Source organism: Anomalospiza imberbis, chromosome 20 (genome assembly GCF_031753505.1).
Source record: "Anomalospiza imberbis isolate Cuckoo-Finch-1a 21T00152 chromosome 20, ASM3175350v1, whole genome shotgun sequence".
NCBI classification, from domain to species: domain Eukaryota; kingdom Metazoa; phylum Chordata; class Aves; order Passeriformes; family Viduidae; genus Anomalospiza; species Anomalospiza imberbis.
This window is the reverse complement of record NC_089700.1, coordinates 7,162,610-7,182,076: the sequence shown is the minus strand read 5'-3', so window position 1 is coordinate 7,182,076 and position 19,467 is coordinate 7,162,610. Positions and strand designations below refer to the sequence as shown.

Here is a 19,467-nt window from a genome sequence, read left to right as displayed (position 1 = left end):
ACTTAAAGTTGGGCTGTTCTATCAGATCCACCTTCTCTTCACTGAGATATTGTTGAGAGGAGAAAAACAGTCTCTCAAGTTCAAAGGACAAACTGAGGTTCAAGTTTATCCATGTATTTCAGCCTATGGATAAAAGGAAGAGGAGTCCTAAAAATGGCAAACATACCAGTCAGAACTAGGCCAATGTTGTGGAGAATCTAATATGAAGGCTCAAGCCAATCGTTGATTAGGTTTGCCCTTGCACATAAGCAGCAGAAACTATGGCACACTAACTATGAGGAGGCACAAAGGCAAGGAAAATATAGGCTCAAGAAAAGCATACCAAAACCTGTATTTATTGCAACAGAAGTTGTTATTCTGTAATCCTGAAATATGAAAACAAATATTCCCTAGTGTCAAAATGCATCCGTCTTCCACGGTTTTCAATATTATGTGCTATTTCCTACAGCTGTTTTTCAGACACTAAGGATCTGAACTATATTGTTCAATTTATACATATATTTGGGGTGGTATTTTTGAAACGTTTCATCTCAAGCATTCCAAGCTGATAACATTTATCCAAATACATAAAACAAGAGCCATGTCAAATGCACTATAAATAGCATTAATAGTAAGGAATCAATAATATCCAAACCTTTAGGTAACATCTTATTAATCCGCCCTTGGCATGCATGGGCACACTGCTGTAACGGCTCTCAAAATGCAATAGTCAAAGGTGAAGGACACAATTTGTTCAACTAGTTAATGCAACTGCTATTTAACCAACAGAGCCACTAAAATGCCACCTAATGAAATACTCCGTACCATGATAAGCAGCAGAGACAGGCACGATAAACACGAAACGTTTTTCTAAGAAAATATATTAGAAGTCCTCAGGGCTGTTACTGATCTGTCATATTTTTTTTCCGAAGGCATGTAAAGATCTACATTTGACAACAACCATTTTAATCTCTGGTTCTCTCCCCCCCACCTCATTTCTTGTACCGCGCCCAACACAATGGTACAACTGCATCTCCCAGGTATCGTCTTGGTATTTATTTCTGCTTTCACAGTGACAAAGGTCAACTCTGATGCTCCAAAGATGCTTGCAGCAAAGCAGGGTGAGAGATATTTCTAACGACATACCCACACGCGGGTTACAGAAATCCAGCCTCCATAAAATGTTTTAATCTGACAAATTAAAATGGTTGGGGAAACGCTATTTGGGTAACGGAATCGGCCGCCACATGCATTGCTGAGGGGGGAGCAATAAAAGGTCTTTAAAATAGGTCACTTTCAGCCAAATCCCACACCAGCACCGAACAAAATGGTATATACACTGAAAACTCACCGCTTGGGGAGGAGCGAGGGGCATGGAGGAAAAAAAAAAAAAAAAAAAAAAAAAGGTGAAAAAAATAAAAGGGCATAAATCCGCGCGGGTCTCCGAGGGACCCCTTACCCCCTCTGGGGTCGGGGATCGGCCGGCGGAGCCCCCGGGGCAGCCGCAGACAAAAAGGGCCGCGGCGCTGGGCACGCCTGGCCGCGGGGCCGGCCCCGGCCCCAGCCCTGGGCCTCCGGCGGCCCCTGACAGCGGGGAACACCCCTCCGCCCGCGGCCGCCCCTCCGCGGGAAGCGCCATTTCGCCGCCCGCTCCCCCGCCGGTGCTCGGCGGCGGCGGCAGCCCCGACCCTGCGGCACTGCCGCAGAGCGCGGCGGGGGAGGCGCCGGCCCCACCGGGCCGCCCCCACCACCCACCTCCTCCCGCACCCTCCCGGGGCCGCCCCGGCCGAGCCCCCCGCCGCGCTGCCTGCCTTACCCTCCGCCGCAGCCGGGCTGGGAGCGCCGGTCGGCCCCCCGCGGAGGAGGAGGAGGAGGAGGAGAACGAGGAGGAGGAGCGGGGCAAGGGGCGGCGGCCCCGCGGGGGGAGGCGCCCCCGGAGGGGCGTCGGGCCCGGCCCCCGCGGGTGCCCGGGCGCGGCGGGCACAAAGGCGGCGGGGCACGGCACCTAAGATGGCAGGGCGGGCGCGGCGGAGCGCTCAGCCGCCGCCACCGCCGCCGCCACCACTACCACCACCACCGCCGCCGCTGCCTGGGCCCCGCTCGCCGAGCCGCGGCCAGGCCGCACCGCGGAGGCGCGGCGTGCGGGAGGGCGGGCGGCGCCGGCCGTGCCGCCGCGGCGGAGCGGGTCCGTGTGCCGGGCCGCGATCGCTGCCGCCGCCCCGCCGCCACCTCCCCTCAGCGCCGCCCGGGCTCCGGCTGCGCCGCCGCCGCCGCCGCTCCGCGCTGCCCGCAGCCAGCGGCCCCCGCCCGCCCCTCTCGCGAGACTTCGCCGCCCTCTCCCTCCCCCCCCAGCACCGCGGCCGGCGGGAGGGGCTGGGGGCGGCGGGGGGAGCGGGGGCGGGGCGGCGGAGGGGCAGTTGCGGCGCGGGCGGCGGTCTGAGGGGTCCTGGGTGTGAGGGGCGGGTGGCTCTCGGTGCGAGGGTCGCTCCGAGGAGGGGATGTTGGTGTGAGGGTCTGCGTGGGGAGAGGGCGTTGGTCTGGTGGGCTCTTGTGAGGAGAGGGCAGCCAGCTGTGAAGGGTTGTGTGAGGAGAAACTCTTGGTGTGCGGGGCTCTTGGGGGGGCTCATTGGTGTGAGGAGAGAGTAACCAGCTGTGAGGGGTTGTGTGAAGAGGGGTTTTGGCGTGAGGAGCAGTTTTAGGGGACAGGAGAACAGGAGAGAGCTGGCATGTGGGGGTGCTGAGGGGAGTTGGGGAAAGAGGGTTTGTGGAAGCCCCATGTGGGGCACTGAGTGGGGAGAGGGGCCTCAGGGAGGAGATGATGAGGGGCTGCTGCTGAGGCCATTGGAGCTCAGACAGCATTTTGGGGGGCAGCAGGCCTGAGGGAGAAATGAGGAAACTGAGGAAAGTGGGCGGTGGGGGGGGCAGGGCAGAGAGATGAGGGGCTCAGCAAGGGGGTACATGGGGCCTGGACATGTGTGGGAAGAAGAGGTGTAGGGGGGAGGCCTGGCACGGGTGGGAACTTTTTGGGGGCAGTGTGGCAGAGGACAGTAGGTTTGGGGTAAGCTGTCTGTGGTGAGGACATGGAGCCAAGTGGAGCTGCCTCTCTGGCCAGGAGCAGCTCATCTGCAGGCGGTGACAATCCCAGGAGGTGGCAGCTGATTGCTCTAGTGCAGGTGCCCTCACCAAATGGGTGTATTTCAGCCTGCCCTTGGCTGAGCTGTATCTGGGTTGTGGCCAGAAGAGGGGGGAAAAAATCTCATGGGCTGAGCACATGGTCTCCTAAACTGTACTCTTGGCTCTCAGTAGTGGGTGTTGAACTTGGTAGGTTGTTGAGCCTTTGTGTGCTTTGGTATCTCCATCCACGAAGCAGAGATAACAGTTGGCTTCATGCAGGGATTAATTATCACATCTTGTAGTCACGTATTTGTTTATTTGTTTTTACTATAGGTTACAGCTGGAGGAATTCTAAACAGTTCACTTCTCCTTGTCATGGTGTTTGAGCTCATTGTGCTCCAGTCTGAACAGAGGAAATCACTGAGGTCAGTCTCCCTTGTGTTTATCATTGCTTTCCCTTTCAGAAGTATGGGGGCAAGGAATCATCAAAATAACAATTTGTACTGACATCCTGATAATAAATTAATAGAAACAGTTACATAAAACACAAAGTTTGTCAAAGGTGTGTTTGTAGGGATGGCTTCCGCTTTTGACTTCAGAATTACACTGCAGGCACAGTGCGCTCTGTTACAAAGTACCCTGCAAATACTCAGTTTTGAGTTGTCCCCATTATGAAATAATGCAACTCTGTAAATCCAGTCTTACTGCTACTGCTGGAATAAAATGGATGAAACAAACTTCCTTCCTATTTTCTACTTAACCTAACAGAAAGCTTTGTATCCAGCAGGTGTTGAGGTGATCCTGGATACAGTTTAGGTGAATTTTGCATTTACCTTTAGACAGGCAGAGCTACTGGGGAGTTTAATCTGGGAGGGGGGGACACCTGAGGAATGTTGTTGGCCATAACAATTGTGGATCCCATGCAGAGTTTTGTGAACTTGTCCCAAAGCTGTCTGATACCTCGCCTTTTCAAATCCCTATAGGAAAAGAGAGACAAACGTGGATCACTTCAAACATATGTTGTTGTGGGTATTGGGAGAGGCAAACTAAAGGTTTATCTGATGATCTCAACCTTGAAGTTGGCAGCTTTGACAGGAAACTTGGTTTCATTCATCTGCCAAAGATATTTGTAGTGTATCATTTGACAAGTTAAAAGGCATTTTTGTAATGACACAAAAATAAAACCATCCGCTTTCTGAAGCTACAGTTTCTGTCTTCTGAAATAATATGGGAAGCACGCTTCTGGGGAAATTAAGGGCATGTTTGAAAGGTAAACATTTGTGTTTTCAAATGTTGGAAGAATGGTGTTTAATGTGAATCTGCTCAGCATTGGCCTATTGATACTAATTTTGGTTTTGTACTTGTTTCGTCAAATTAGTGGGTATCATTTGCTTTTGGAGATGGGAGAACAAAATGGAGCAGTAAGAGAGAGTGATCCGCCCATGGGGTCAAAAGGTGGAATTAAGAATCAGGTTCTTCTGAATCTTGATCTTGTACTTCTTCTTGCAGACAAACTGCCTGTAAAGCTCATGAATTATGAGAGCTGGCGAGGTCCATGGAGCTAACCCATCAAATGCCAGCAGAGAGTCTGGGCCTCAGCTCTTAGTGTTACACACGTGAAAGATAATGAGAGGTCTAGGTAAAAATCCATAGAGTCTCTTAACAGTGGCTGCGGAAAAATGCGCATAATGCTTTGCCCTTAACTATCAAGTATTTAACTTGAAATGCTAGATCTGCATTTGAAACGCATTCAGCGACTGCTTAAAAAATATACAGTATAGTCTGTGAACAGACTGCTTGGAAAAAGTTCACTGAAATTCTGAGGGAACAGCCACTATGAATATTATGTTTGTTGTCGCCAGCTGAACTGAACAGCACATTTAGCTTTCCTAGTTCATTGCATTTGGCGTGTTCTTGCTGCCTTCTCAAAAGACCATAGTAAGCATCTAGAAAGTTAGTTCATCTTCATTTGCTAATTTCCTGATGCAAATTTAGTCCAGAACTAAACAGGTATATGTATGTCTCCATCTGGGATCTGCACCAGTCTATCTGTCAGATAGCTATACCCAAAGTTAATTCCGTCTGAAGGAGGTGCCAGAACATCAATAAATAAATATTACAAATTGCCTAGCGGTTCAGCTGACAGGCAGAACTGGTTTCAACACATTGCTCCCAATGTGCTGCTGCAGAGCTGGCCCTGGAGTAGACCCATACAACATTAAAAACATGGACAGGACCTTTAGGAGCATGCACCAGCTCTCCATGATATTGTAGGAGAGGAAGTAGAGAACAATACTAAGTCCAACGGAAACTATGGCAAGAATTTATTCAAGGGACATTGTAATTACTCAAGCAGGGAGTTTGGCCAGGACATTGGGGTTAACACCCCTGCTCCTGTAGAGGTGCCATAGTTTATTTTTTTTTAATGACTTTAAGTGATGAGAAGCTTGGCTTTATGTCTCAGCAGAATGACACCAGTTCAAGCAGTGTAAACTTCTTACGGCAGTATGAAAGTGCTGGTTCAGAACTAACTCAGAGCAGTGACGGGGCCTAGTACAGTAATCATTGCTTTATAAATACTTGCAGTAGATAAGAAAGATAAGAGTGTGATTAGGGCACAGTTTCAGGTGCTGTAATTACAGCCATGCCTTCCTCAGCCTTTAGTCCAAATGTTGCTTGAATCTGGCCATTTTAAAGCAAACAATTTTAAATTTTAGGAGAAATCGTAGAACCCGAAGCAGAGAAATTTGGTTGTTAATTATGTAGCAGCTGTGACCACCAGTTATCAGTGCTTTTTCTTAGGAAACTTGTTGTCGTACAAGCAGAATGTAATTTAGCCAATTTAATTCTTTCATGCCATTGAGATTTTTAGAAAGTGTTCTTTGTATGTATGATATACTAACTTAGAAAGTAACTTTCAGCTTGTTTTCTGCTTGCAGAGAAGATAAGCACTTGTGTGTTTTAGTGAGTGACTAGTTGTGCAATGCACAAGTGAGGAATTGTTTTGATTTTACTAGCACATGAAACCTGCCATCATTCCTATAGTGCAGTTTGGGCCATTATTATGGGTTATGAGGTTATACAGGAAAAACATGTTCTAGAGAAAGGCTGGTCAAAATAAACGAGGTAGAGTCTTCCAGATTACAACAATCTGGTTTTGTATCAGTGATGTAAATGCTTGGGTACATCCAAGCATTTGGATGGGATGAAGATACCGTGTCAGACAGTGTCCCTCTGACAGTTCGTGTTGTAAGGACAAAAATGAAGCAATACTGATGTTATTACGCAACTGCTTTTGTATTCTATGACAACAATTATAATACTTCACTCTTCTCTTACCTTTTATTAGATGCTCCTTGCTGTGCACTTATGATTGTTCCATGAGTTCAGTGGTTTTAGCTATTAAAAAATGGGGAAATGGTGGCACAAGAAGAAGTACTTGCCAAAGTCATATGGGAAATGAGTGTCAGAGACATAAACAGAATCTCAGCCTCCTGACTCTACCCTCTGGGAAACCAGACAAAAGTGGAAAAGTGGCTTGCAGTGTGACTCAACAGCTTTTCCTTCCTCAACCACTGCCATGCTGGGCAATTACAAATAAATGCCAGTAGGTCATTTCCACCTGAGTCAAACAGGTTGCTAAGGGACTCTAGGTAGCATGTCTTCTACTAGCGAGGACTCTTCAATGGGTCTTTGCAATAAATTTCCTTTGAAATCTTTTCAGAATTTCAGAACTAACTGGGTTTTTTTTAGGCCGTGACAGCTGAGTACAAGGAGAGTCTGTTCAGGTGTCTGAGATTTTTTCCCAACAGCAGGGCTGAAGGGGGTTTTACTCTGGCATTGGTTCAGAATATCTGCAGTGGGTACAAGGACCAGTATTATGAAGTCTTTGATATTGAAGAGTGACTGATGGAAAGAAGCAGCACAGGAAAGGCCTTGGCTCTGGTGCTTGGATGGATGGGTAAGAAGAGGCCTTCGGCAGAGAAGGGAGAAAGGTGACTAATAATGTGAAACTGGGAGGAAACTCATTTCAGTTATGCAATCTGCTGGCTTGCTTTCTCTGAAGGAAGACACCTTTTGTTAGTTGTTCCACTGACACTTGCTGCTCATGCTGTCTTCTGAATAGAAATCTAAACCAATTATTTCTCTGCTTGCCTTAGGAGGCTTAATTTAGCTTCATAGCAATGAAAATACAGCAGCATTTAATTTCTTTGTTCTCCGTCTACAGGATTTCTTTTAGATTTACTTTATCTCTTCCCTTTATTATTTGTTCCTTTTCCTGGCTGTCCAGTAGTTAAGCCAAGATGAAGAAACTTTTTTCTGCTGTCATGCACTCATTCCCCATATCTCACTTGTTCCGTGGTTTTCTGTGGCCTTTTTGCCACATTTCCAAAGCTTCCATGGAGAATTTTGCTCTGGTGGTTCAAGAAGTTGCTGTTGTCTGAGCTAATGCTTCTCCACAGGTTTTCCCTCATAGCTGAGTCAGCAGAAGAGAGTGTTGTGTGCCTGACCCTGCTGAGTTAGTGCTGCCTATCTCAGCTCAGACCCCAGCCTGACAGTGCTGTGACTACCCTGGCCTTTGTCCTAGACTGGCTGGTGTAGGGATGTGTATTTACACGAGCTGACCGTGGTACAGGGAGGTAGCCGCTGGAAGAGAGTTGGCTGGAGAGCATGACTGGAACTGCTGGTCAAGAGTAGGTGAAACTCTTCTGAGAACTCCTAGTTTCCATATTAGCATGATGGCTTTTCCAGTGATCTGCAATGAACAGCTCTGCTGTTGACCCTATCTGGATCTTGATCTCCTGTTTTATAGATTTTATAGGTAAAACAACATTTTACAGTGTTGTGAACTTGCTTCCAGGCACTGATTCTTATAATCCATAAACCACAGTAAAACTGTGGCCTTGCTCTTCAGCAATTCTGCAGTCACCTATCTCTGAGACATTGTATTTCACCCTTGAATAAGATTCTAGACCAAAAAAAGAGTTAGACTGCATACAGATTAACAAATGTATTGCTTGTATCTCTGGCTACTGCAGCATGACTCACCCATCGGTGCTTGTCAGAGTCTGGCGTGACCTCATTGAAAGCTTCAACATCTCTTATGTGAAGGCAGGTTGTAATCCAGTGTGAGAATCCTAAATAGGTGGGGAATGAAGTTCTGAGATTGTGATAATGCATACATCATAAACATCTCCCTGGAAATCAATTATGCTCTCACCAGGAATATTTTTACAGATTTCTGAGGATCTCTTGGTGCTAAGCGTGCCTCTCCCTGCTTTTATTAAAAAAAAAAAAAAAAAAAAAAAAACAACCCTAAAAAAAACCTGTATTATTCAAGACGGCAACAGAAATCAATGCTGGTGGGAAAATTTAAGAGTGAATGAGACATGTCAGGGAGGAGATGCTCTGCTATTTGCAAGGACAAGAAAGAGCCGATGGTTCCTTTTTATTTATCACAGCTTCTATACACTTTGTTCTTTTTTTTTTTTCCTATGTCAGTAATGAGGCTTCTGGTACACAGGTATCTGCTGCTACTGGAACTGAAAGTGAAATCCCTAGCTGTTGGTCTGGTTGCTGTCCTTAGGCATGTGAATGTCTGCTCCTGTTTTACTGTAGGTAATTTCTGTAAGTGGCAAAGTTGTCTGTGCCAGCCGGGAAGCTTTGTCCATACGCAGCAACAGTTACTTTCTCTTGGTTTCTCAAAACTGCAGCTCCTCCGTGGTTCCACAGACCTACTTTGTCACAGAGTGTCAGTAACTTCACAGAACTCACTGCATTTGCTGCTGTGCTTGGGATCAACTCTGGCATCTGTCTAAATGTAGGTATGTCCCTCCAGGAGATCTGCTTTTCCTATCCAGACTCTTACCTGCTGAGTTTTTTCTCTTACCCTTTGCCTTAGGTAGATGTTAGTATGACTTCTGTATTTCTTAACAGTTTTTTATCTTGAGTCTGGGAACATGAATTATTATTATTTTGGGATAGGGGAAGAGGGAAAAAATCCTGTTCTGAGTAGATATATTTTACATTCTGGTCCTCCTTTAAGGAAGGTGTAGCAGGTCGCAGAATCAATGCATGCATATCATTTGTAAAGAAAAAATAGGCGACCTTAGGCCTTTTTATCCATGATTCTTTACTACAGAGATCAGACAAGTGCTATATCTCCTCAGCTGTTTTGTAAATCCATGGGGAAATAAGTTGATGGGTCTGACCAGTTTCTAGTAGTGAGAACTGTGCATGTGCACACAAAATACATCTAGTTCTAAAAAATGTCTCTGGTGTTCTTTGTGCAGAGACCAAGGCCTGGATGATGTTTGGAGACTAGACATACCTTTGCTCAATGATCTGATGGATGCACATCATGATGTACTAGAGCATAGGAGATGGAAGCCCCATAAAAGTGTTGTTCATGCTGCATTCAGCTGTGGGGATGTTGGCTTAAATGATTGATCTAGTATTTGAAGTCCTATTGCTTGATTTACATCTTGACTTCTAGTATCTTGGCAGACCTTTCTCTCACACAGTAAAGCATACCTGGGGTTCTAGTAGAATTCTGCTCTTAGGTCAAGCTCAAACCTCATTGCTCCTCCCTGCCTTCAGCTGGAAATGGACAGACACCATTTGTGACTGAATATCCTGAGTCACTGATTCCCAGCTGGCATGTGCACTGCAGTTCCGTCTCTTCCTTTCCAACTGCACTCCCTAGAGGAGATTGGGAACAACTGCAGTCGTCAGCTCCAGCGTGGTGTGTGCGCTTGCCAGGATCCACACAATTGGTGGATAACCCCTGTCTACGTCTATGGGGTGAGCTGCCTGTGATTTGTTACTGTATGCTTGGTGTTTCCACACCGGAAAATAGAACAGGTGTAGGAATATTTCGAAAAAAATAATTCAATTTCTTGATATTTACTAGAAAAATATCTGCATTGTGGAGATGGTGATATCTCCATTAAATAATCAGTTGAGACAAGTGATGATGCCCGTAATGCTCTCACAGTAAGACTGTGTGATAATGGATGAAAACTAAGAATCTATAGAGATGATGAAAGGTGAAGTAGTTACTCCCTGCTCTGGTGAAGTTCTGCTACCAGGAGCATGGATCCACCATGCAGGAGCTGACAGATTATCTGTTCTGTCAGACACTCCTGTGCTTTTTGTTATCCTGCTTGTGCAGTGTCCCAGAGAAAGGCTGCTTAAGCTCATCAGGGAAATAATGCAACACGTTGCTGTTATTTCATCTGACCTAAACGTTTTCACTGTGTAATGCTTGCTGCTAGTCTTGTGCATAGCTCTGGGGGAAGCTGAAACACAAAACACTTCATTGAGCTTTTTGATCAAACAGGTCTTGACATATTGCTGCTGGACACATCTCTGTGTCTGATCTGAACTGTGACAGTTCCATTCTGTCCTGCTAAAATAACAGCATATTAAACAATACTATTCTGTCCATGACATTTCCACCTATTGACTAAAAAGCTAAATTCTTATTAAGCTAGTTTTAATTTACATGTCATAAGATATTAGTTAATGGTCAGCTGATTTTCCTGGCATGAAGATTTCAAAGTGTATAACACAGATTAGTGCTTGTGTGGGACCAAATGAGTTAAACCAGCTCCTTCTGCTGCAATAGCCAGTGAAATACAGTGATGGCCTGCATATCAAATCTGTTTGCAACAGGTCACCAGTATTTGCCTGGGATGGTTCATCCTGTTAGCAGGCACTGATCTGGCTATAGAGGAGATATGTGGCTTGTGCTGACTCATGAAAGCAGGTGTAAGTTGATCAGTGAAGTAAGGAGTGTCTCAACTTCGAAGCAGGATGTAGGTTTTAGTGTAAGAACTGTTAACAAACCACCTTTAGAAGAAAGTTGAGGGAAAAAATATAGGAGAGAGACTTTGAAATCTAACTTGATGAAATTCTGATTCTTCTTGCTGCATGAGGGGCTAGTTCCAAATGGGGAAGGTGCAGAATTGTTAACACTGCTGAGGTGTCTTGGGAAAGCATGCACTGTAGCTGCAGACAGCAGTAGTCCTAAGGCAAGTTTTCTGGGGAGGCTTGGATGACAGCTGTTCATAAGCTTTTGTGTAGTTACTTTCTTGTCCCTTCTTTATAGATCTAACTCATTTGTTCCTGTCCTAAACACACCAGTTTCAGTTTGGTTTTTTTTTTTCCTCTCATTTACCTCATATCTCATATCCTTCAAGATTCCTTTTGTATCTCTGGGCTTAATTCTGTTAAATCCAGTTCCTTTGACTTTTACTTGGCTTGTGTTTTGCACTTGCTACAGAGCCCCAGCAAACTTGGCAGCCAACCCTTGGGCACTCCAGAGAAAACAACTGTCTAGACCAGGCACCTTCTGCCCGATGCTCTGGACATACCCCAGAGCTCCCAGGCATTACTCTGTATTCAGAACAACATGTTGCTACGCAAATTGTTCCTTTCTGATCTTCCTCTTACCTCCATGGAGTTACGTGCACCCCACTTCTCAGCAGGCACTAGCCTAATGTTTATTGATCTTTTACAGAGGTCTAATTCAAAGGAAGATTGATAAAATCTTGTCTGGTGTTTTTGTGATCTCATAATTGCACCTGCCTCCTCCTAGGGAACGAGGCAAATGGGACTGAGGGAGCCCACAGAATAAATAGTACCTTCTGCAGACCTGGAGATAGTGCAAGCTGGAGGTCATCACCGCAAAGGCCTTACAGAGCCTCTGGTATCCAGCAGAATTCAGGAAGGTGTGTTACTCTTTTCTAAAAGGAAGGGAAATCAAATCTTGGTCTAAAGAGTCCTATGGCATGGGAAGGGCACAGAAGCTTTAATGCAGAGTTGCAAGCTGTGCCTGTTCCCAGTTAAAGCCCCTGTTGCCCTAGGCAATCATTGAGCCTGTCAGCGTCCTGCAGCTTTCATACAGAGATGTGACCAAAATAGCTCCACAACTTTACAATGTGGCTAAAAATAGTTTGCAGGTCAGCTTTTTTCTCAAAGGTGGTGGTGACATCAGGGGAGAGCACTCTTGCTCCTGTTCAGTGCAGGTAGAACTGGGTAAACAAAGCGGGAACAGCAGCAGTTTAGCTGAACAGCTTTGAGGAAAGAGAGGTGATAAGGGATGGGAAGGGACTAGAGAGAGATGGGCTAAAGTGTCAAAGGCGTGGGTGGACCCACTGCTGCTGGCCAAGTTAGTGTGCTCATACCCAGACAACTTCTCCCTGGGGTTTTGTTTCCATGATGTTTGAGAGTTATCAGTCTGTTCCTGTCTCCTTGTGGCCCATGTCAGGATGTGTCACTGGATGGGCTGGCCAGCCAATGCAGCGTTTCTTGCTCCTCATTTCCAGACGGTGAACACAGCCCATGACATCACCTCTGGCCAGCGGCAGATCAGAGGCTAGGCCATGGCAATGTCAAGTGTGTTTTGCTGTGGCCATTCAACCAGAGAGCTGATCTTTTACAGTGCAATTTGGATGCGGAGAAATCTGAACGGCCCTTAGTTCTAGGGGGATTTCAGTATTTGTTCTTGGGCCAAAAATAGGCTGTTTTTATGGGGTCGAACTGTCTGTTTTTGTAGAGCATTACATTTTACCAAAGGAGCAAAGCTGCACACCATGATCCTCAGAGTTTTAGTCTCTGTTGTGTATACGAAGTCTGGCCATGGAGATGAGTCTCAGCCAAGTCTGGAAGTTAAGTGCCTGATTTGGAACGCTATGGGAATCTAATGTAGGTTATGTGAGGTTTGCCATGCCTGCAGCTCCTGTGCTGCTGAGGTAAGTGTACTGCAGCAGGCTGTGCTAGTGAGAATTTCCTTTGTGCTGCAGGTTTCATGTCTGGTGCTTTCATAGTGCTGAAAGAAGGGAAGGAGACAACAAAAATGTGAAAAATCGAGGCCAGGTCATTACTGTCAGATGAGGACAGAGTCCTTAGCCAGTCAGATGTGACAGAATGCACTTGCTGATGCTGCTACCAGGAAGCTTGAGAGAAATGTGACTGAGTGATAGCAGTGCGCATGTGCCTTTGGAGGAAGGAGGCTATGTGTGTGCTCTTGCAGTGCTTTTCTCTGCCCAGCAACATCATTGCTTCTTTTCCTGGTGTTCTGCTTAAGCAGCTGTTCTGCATTTATGATCCAATCTATTCTTCATCCAGGGCCATCTTCACACTGAGCCACCTTCACTGTCACTATCAGAAGGACGGATAAGACCTCAGGTTTGCTTTGAGTAAGCACTATAAATGGGGCAAAAGCACTATAGTTACTGTTCTCTTAAACTAGTGTGAGTCTTGTAGGACCAGCCTCTGTCCCCACCTATTTAAAATGGCTCCTGTTGCCTCACAAGAGGGAGACTTCAGCCAAATACATCTCCATATTGACAAGTATAGAGAGAATTATGCGCATGATCAGCTTGCAAAGAATTTCATTTGATGTGCAGCTGGAAGTCAGTTGCCAATAGAAAAGGGAGCTCTGCATCCCTACTTGTGTGCTTCTAGTGCATTTAAATGCTACAGGCCACATTAATTGCAGACTGCAGTTAGAACAGGTTATAAGTAAAATCAAGTCAATACTATCATCATGACCAGTTAGTACAGTCATTTCTGAGCACTGCAATTTCTCACCACAGCCTGCTCCTTCCCTTCAGTGAGAGCTGTTCCTTGGTCTGCCCTGCCCAGCTTGTAAATGTAGCTCATCAGTCTCTGCTTCTTTGCAAATGAGCTGCGTAGGTAATGGGAGGAGGAGAAGGCAGCAGCACTGCACCCTGCCCATCCCCAGCCCTTCATGCTTCTTAGGCTTTCTAAAGTTATTTGGCCCATGAATCGTGTGCATATAAAACTTTGTTGTTTCCTTAAATGCTCTGCATTTTGCAACAGGTCATTTCCCACTGGGGAAAACAGGCTGTGGATGTGGTAGGCACTCAGCTTGTCGTTTGGATAAGATCCAGAGGCGATTAGTTTGGGCGCAGCAGTGTGCTAACACAGGCAGAATGCACCCAGACTGGCTCCTGTCGAGGTAGCCCCAATCTCCCCACTCTCCCCACCTCTGTCCACAGCCCCCGGCTCAGTGTGAGCACCGGTCCCTGTCCCTCTCCCTGCCTGTGCTGGCACGCCCATGAGGAAACAGAATTTGCACCCCACGCTCCTTGCCCATGTCCTGATCGGTACCAACCCTCCCAAAGCAAACAGTGATTTGCCTGTCTGCACTGACTCAGCTGTGCTGAAGGCAGGAATCAGTAATAAATCCGGTTCAGTAGAGTCCATAGGTAAGGAACAACCTTCTGTAGCAGATACTGGGGCATTTTAAAGGAACTTGACTCTGTCCCAGCAAGTGCACTGAAGTGAGCAATGCTGCATTGGGTAAGAAAGCCTACCCAGGAGCCTTTAATCTCTCAACATCTGTAGCCCTGTGGTTGTAAGCACTGGGGGTTGTCTTCCCCTGCCCACGATTACTAGTAACAACTGGGAATTCAAAGGAATCTGGGCTATCTTTAGGAAGCAAGTACCTACTCTTTGCCTCCTCTCAGGAAGCAAGGTCCTTCATTACAGCCTGTCATGGCAAGGGTCTTGCAGATAAGGAGGAAGGGCAGGAAACCTGCTGGGCTTTGCTTCTTTGCAGCTCTAAATATTTTCCATAGTCTTAGCACTGTGAGTCAGCATTTCTAGAGCCTTGACTTGTTTACAGCACTAATCAGTGAGATGGTATAAGGTAGGTAGGGTGTGGAGGTATGTTTGTGTCTAAAATGAGAAACCCTTTGCCCAGGCACAAGTGCAGAAGTTACCAACTGTATTTTCCATTTGTGACTAACAGGAAGCAAAGGACTGGATACCCTAAAGAGTGACTGCAGTGGAGCCATTTCCAGGGTAAAGAGTTTCCTAGTGTGAGTAAGGGAATTGAACTTCACAAAGCTGTAAACATCGTGTTGTCATAGTTCACTTGATATATATATATATGTATGTATATACATATTAAAAAAAATACTGCAAATACTTAGGATTATCAGTATAGTGGGATAAAGGTAACACTTCCCCTCTGAAGTGGTATGGATTAATTTTGCATTGGCCTGACCAGACAGGCTGTGGGGCAGAAAGACCCCCAAAAGTATAAAGGTAACACATCAAGCACTGAAGTTTCCATTCAGAGCCCATACCTACACTGGAATAAGGAACATCAGCCATGGGATATCTTTTGTCACCACATGCAAGCTTTTTCCCTATGCCTGACTGGTCAGCCTGGCTGGATCTCATGGTAAAGGGAGGTGACATCAAAACCAAGATATTTTAGATCTGCAACCTCAGTTCTGCAAAGGTGTTTATTTTGAAAATTCTAGTTTCCATAGCGATATAGTGCTGTTCTCTCTCATCTTTCTCCCATTAACCCAATCTTAGCAGCCATTAGATAAATTATCAGTGAGGCAAACCTTAGCATTTTTTAATCTTAAGTGATTTTATATGTGTTGGTTCCTTAGTGAATCAGAGGCATTTAGTCAAGAATTGACTCATATAATTTCCTGGGACTCACATGAGGTCTATTGCAGTGAAAAGATGATAATGAAGAGTGAATATTATTAATTGGACTTGATGAATGAATTAGTGTGGGGGGGGTCTTATGTCTAGAAATCTGGTTCAGTTATGTCTTTAGATTTTACTTGAGTTCCAGTATAGCTTCATTAGGACATCATATTTTTGTTTCATACATGTAGTAAATAAACCCTTTTGTAAGGGTTGCTGTGTACTGCTGTTCCACTGCTTTTCTGCACCCCAAAGGTGACTTTTGGACACAGTTCCCCTTCCCATTGTTAACAGAGCCAGTGCTCGTGGCTCATTCCTTCATTCTTTTCAATACCTACAAAATTGCAGTTAAGAAAATAAGACAATATATTTTTTATTGGTGTGTTTTGTTTGTTTGGTGGTTGTTGTTATTGTTTTATTTTGTTTCCTGGTGCATCTGGCCTTTCCTGGTCAAGAAACTACTAGTTTTGCCAGAATAGTTATGCAGGTTGGAATGTAAAAATCCCAGACTTAACCCTGCAGCAGTAATGGCATGCAAAAAACAAAGATGTGAAGATGATTTATTCTGATGGTGTAGCTTGCCTTTTAAGGAGATGATTTAGTGAGTTCTTTTGCCTATATGAACTGTATCTCCACCTGGGGAGCTACGCCAGAATAGCTGTTCCATAAACCCTTTGGTGTGAACAACAGCCTTTGTCCTTGGAATTCAGTCCTCATGAGTAGGCAAGCAATGAAGTACAGAAACTGTGTGGGAGAACGAGTGACCCTGTGGACCAGATTCCAAGATAAGGAAGTAGGGCTAAATACAGGCAAGGGTTAGCCTTTGACTCCTACAGTGTCCTCACTTAGTAACAAAAAATACCTGATTTGTATAAAATAGAGCACAGATCCAGTAAGCTGAGGATGCAGGAACTCCTCTGTGGAATCTGGATGTTAATAGGCATCCGCTGCACAGTGCCCATTGCTTGCCCTGACAGTCAGTCAGTTTTCCTCCCCAACTAGAGCCATCAGCTGTCTCGTGTATTCAGTCCATGAGTTCTTCAGAGGAGATGGGTTTTCAAAAGTAAGTTCTTCACCCTGCTTCTATTTGAGCTCCCCAGGCCCTGGATATCTGGCAGAAATAGCCTCTTAAATCCCAAGAGGTATAAGCTCACTTGTGCTCCAAAGAATAGTAATTCTAACAAAATCTCTATTTTAGATGTCAAATATTTACTTTTAGCTGAATTATGCCCATTCATTGAAAAACTAATAATACTTTGCTCTTCACAATGTGAAGAGCTTATCAGTGAATCCTGATATATATTTTATGCAAAACATTAAAAGGTCGTTGCTTATCTTTTCATTTACCTTTTTTTCCCCCTTCATGTTCCTGCATACCTATGTTTTGAGATAAGGTGAACAAAAGTTCTCCAGCTGCTATCTCTAAGCCATGCATTCTGCAATACCTTCACTGTGTTCTTTCTGATTCACTCCCTCTGAGGTGAATGGTCCCAGTCTTTTTAAATTTCCTTCAGACAGGGGCTCTTCCCAATCCCTAATCTTGTAGTTAACCATCATTGCCCTGTGTCACATAATGAAGCAGCAGTCACAGTAATAACTCAAACAATAACCCATCGAGATCTGGTGTTCTGTCAGTGCTGAGCATTGCTAAGTTGGAGATCCTGTGTGCAAACACAAGCAGAGGAGCCCCATGTACCAAATGCAGACATACCCAACCCACATTTAAAAACTAAATTCTTTTTTTAAATTTCCTGTTTCAAAATAACTGTTTGGTGTCTAAACGGAATGAGAATGAAATGTGACTAGCAGCCTTGTGACTGTTGTGTTGTATAACAAGATAAAAAGTGCTTGGGATTTTTGGATTGAGCTTTTTTTCATTTGTCTTCCAGAGGTCAAAGTCCACTGCAAGCAGTGACCGATACAATTCCCTGTGTAAGTCAGGCTGGACTGCCTGTGCCTCAGGTTCTAATAGCAGGGGAGCTTGTGCAAGAGCACCTTGGTAGGTGTTTGTCTGGATTTCTCTGCAGTCCCTGTGATGATCCTAGGAAGCAGGAAGAGAATCCAGAACTGTCTGAAAGCCAGGATTCTTTGAAATCCCAGAGAAGTAATGATAAGAGTTGTGGCTGAGGCCAACCTGCTAGCCTGCTTCCCGTTCTGATTCTTGTATGTGTCCAAGAAGCTGCCTCCAGTTTATACTGTTGCACTCTATTAAACAATTTTGCATGCAGATATGGGCAGCAGATGTTACTCATGCCTGTGTGAACACTTCAGTGTTTTTACAACAGTGATGATCCTTGGATTGAGTCCTGTTAAACAATGGATGTACCCACCAGAAGTCCCACTGGTTACGGCCATTCTGTTACAGCTTGCTCAAAACACTTTGAAGGATGCTCATGCCATCCTTCTTTGGCCACTCAAGGGGATTGACTCACAAATATGAGCAAAATAAAACTAGATGGCTTTAAGTGGCTGCAACCCCAGCTGTGTCCCCACTGCCCAATTCCCAGAAGGTCATCCCTGCAGCCAGGCTGGCTGTGGAAGGCAACTCCTGGGCTGCTGTCATGACAGCCCATTCTTCAGGGTGTTAATATTTGTCTGGTTCCTCTGTGAAACAGTTTAGGAAGCTTAACCAGAATAAAAATGTGCACTTTTCAACCTGAAGAATTATTTTTTAGTTTAATTTCTCAAATGGGCTCTGAGAAGCAGCAGTGTTGCTGTGAGGGCAGGGCAGGGAGAGATGACCTTCCCTTTTGGGAGCAGCCATTACGTCAGTTTTGCTGCCTCACAAAACTATACCCTATGGTTATTTTTGGTGCTGGACTGCCTTAATTTTCGGGAGAGTGAATGAAGGATTAGCATAGTGTGCTTATGACATTTGGAAACTAAGCTTTTAGAAAAAAAAATCTTAATTCAGCATGTGCTGAGGTGGAAATGCTTAAATTGCTAGGGATGGGAAAGATGAGTAAAACGTGAATTTTTTACATTTTTTCTGATTCAGCTAGGGGGTTAAATCCTTTTTTAATTTTTTTGGTTTTGCTGCTTTTTAAGACCTCTAACCCAATGCCTACTATCCAGCTGCCTCTAGAGAGAGAAGTCTTTAAAGAGACCAGCTTTGTACCTATAAATAATGTACACAGCAGAGTACAAAAATGGAGTCAAGGAGAAGCTCCTCCTTACCTGAATGTAACTGCAGCAGCTCTGTGAGAATAGCTGTGGTCAGGCTGTGAGCAGCACTCCTACCCTGCCATCCATCTTGACTAAACTGTTTCTGGGAACTAATTCTGAGATTCCAACACTTGAATATCAACTGGTAAATCCCAACTGCCTTGTACTGAAACACATTAGATGCCAGCAGCCAAACGTGGCAAGGTTTTGAACAGTGTTTGGAACTAAAGGTCTGGAGTCCTTTGTTAAGTTGGATGTGTTGGAATATGGAGAATTTTGCAAGTCTGAACCCCTGCGATAAATGAAAACACTGTGGCAAAAAAAAAAAGTAAATAAATGCCACACATACTTTGTGTAAGAGCCCTTCCCAATATCTATAAATATGGTAATTTTGGTGTTTCCTAATTTTGAGTTTTAAACAGGAGACAGACACATGAAATATTACAAAGCAAGCATTTTATTTTTTTATGGATTAATTTTATAATTTCACTTCTAACTTACCTGAAAACAATTAATGGAAACTAAATGTAGTGTTTTAAAGAGGATTACCTTTGAAAGGAAATAATTTGTTCTTGAAAAAATAACTTCAATAGCTTCTCAGTTTAACTGCATTTTAATATGAACACAAAACTCATCCCAGGTCAGACTCTCCAGGAAAACTTTCTCATGCTTCTTGTAGCAGTTGATTCAGTCCTCGCTGCCTTAATTTTGCAGCTTCAAATG

General features: G+C 44.9%; 2 protein-coding genes and 1 long non-coding RNA gene across 4 annotated transcripts in view; 1 reads left to right on the top strand and 2 right to left on the bottom strand.

The window, feature by feature from the left end:
• The window catches only part of TAOK1 (TAO kinase 1), a 69,766-nt gene extending 67,621 nt beyond the window's left edge, over window positions 1-2,145 (bottom strand). The window contains exon 1 of the mRNA XM_068210492.1: window positions 1,796-2,145. The gene's annotated coding sequence lies outside the window, so the exon portion shown is untranslated. The remainder of the gene's footprint in view (window positions 1-1,795) is intronic.
• Window positions 2,146-2,946: 801 nt separating this feature from the next.
• Window positions 2,947-19,467, top strand: part of NUFIP2 (nuclear FMR1 interacting protein 2) — a 42,310-nt gene continuing 25,789 nt past the window's right edge. Inside the window, exon 1 of the mRNA XM_068210501.1 lies at window positions 2,947-3,518. The gene's annotated coding sequence lies outside the window, so the exon portion shown is untranslated. The remainder of the gene's footprint in view (window positions 3,519-19,467) is intronic.
• LOC137485798 (uncharacterized) lies at window positions 3,012-8,381 on the bottom strand. Of its 2 annotated transcripts, none has more exons than XR_011005461.1 (2): window positions 8,143-8,381; window positions 3,012-8,062 (listed from the first exon to the last, which is right to left on the bottom strand). It is a non-coding gene; the product is annotated as an uncharacterized lncRNA (long non-coding RNA). The 2 variants fall into 2 exon arrangements; XR_011005462.1 differs by having other exon boundaries at window positions 3,012-7,895.